At 53.5% G+C, this 1,085-nt stretch overlaps 1 long non-coding RNA gene across 1 annotated transcript; it reads right to left on the bottom strand.

Moving 5' to 3' along the window:
• Positions 1–31: 31 nt before the first annotated feature.
• On the bottom strand, positions 32–921 carry LOC106726909. The gene is made up of 3 exons (XR_001363048.1): positions 900–921; positions 601–654; positions 32–163 (listed from the first exon to the last, which is right to left on the bottom strand). It is a non-coding gene; the product is annotated as an uncharacterized LOC106726909 (long non-coding RNA).
• Positions 922–1,085: the final 164 nt, after the last annotated feature.

The following is a 1,085-nucleotide window of genomic DNA, read 5'->3' as shown; positions in this document are numbered from 1 at the left end:
ATGAGGCCTCCGAGGTCAGAAAGTGGCTCACCTATCCTGCTCCATAGCCACACATCCGGATTTCTCTCAGACATGAGCTGAACATCAGAAGGAATAAGAAATCCAGATGATCCAGATCTCCAGTGGGGCACGTCATAATCTGGAGCGTACTGGGAAACTCCAGCTTTAGAAAAGTTGACACCTGCAGTCTTGGCTCAAGCAGAGTCATGGGTCCCCACCACCAGGGCTCTGGGACCCAACTGGGAGATGCATGTACAGAGGGCAGATGGCTCCCTTCCCCACACCCACCACTCTGAGAGCCTCTCCCCCTTCAGCCAGGAGAAATTCAAGCTGGAAAAGGAACCCTTCTTGAATTCCTCCCACCCCGCTGGGATATCAGTCACTTCCAACTACCTTGTCCTCTGAAGTTTCTTCTGCCACTAACAAAAGGTCCTGCATAGCTGCCTCCTCATCAGACACACCTGAACTTGAGTCCCAGTCCTGCCACCAGCCAGGTGAGCCAAGCAAGGCACTCACCCACAGTCAGGGCAGAGCCCAGGCTGTGGCCAAGGTCAAGGTTCTGTCAATCTCCCCCTCCCACCACCTCTGCTCCTTTGTTACCTGTTGATGTGAACTGTGTGTGTCCCATGGCTCTATGTCTGAAGACAGTGCGACCTGGAAATCAGAGAGACCTGAGTGTGCATCCAGCTGGATGGGGACTGTGCCCCTAGCGCCCAGGACAGCCAATATCTGAACGAACAGGTGACTAAATGCACCAACGTGCTTGGGCAGACAATGCCCCTCCTGGCAGCAGGCTGGGCTGGAGACGCCCTGGCCAGCAACTTTGTGGGACTGGGGTCCGAGGTCCTGAATCAGCCACCCGTCACCAACGGCAGCCTTTAACGGTATTAGGCCCTTACCTGAGGCAACCTTTCCTGGATAAAACAAAAAGAGAAGAGAAAGAAAGACAGTGAGAGAGGGAGAGAGAGAGAGAGAAAGAGAGAGAGAGAGAGAGAGAGAGAGCGAGAGATACTATTGGGTAGTTTGGTATGTTTGAAGTGCTTATTTAACCTGCTTCCCCACCCCAGCACCACATAGCTGCAGTG

This window comes from Myotis brandtii, unplaced genomic scaffold (genome assembly GCF_000412655.1).
Source record: "Myotis brandtii unplaced genomic scaffold, ASM41265v1 scaffold10951, whole genome shotgun sequence".
NCBI lineage: Eukaryota > Metazoa > Chordata > Mammalia > Chiroptera > Vespertilionidae > Myotis > Myotis brandtii.
Note: the sequence above shows the minus strand (reverse complement) of the source record. Positions and strands in the feature narration are given on the sequence as shown.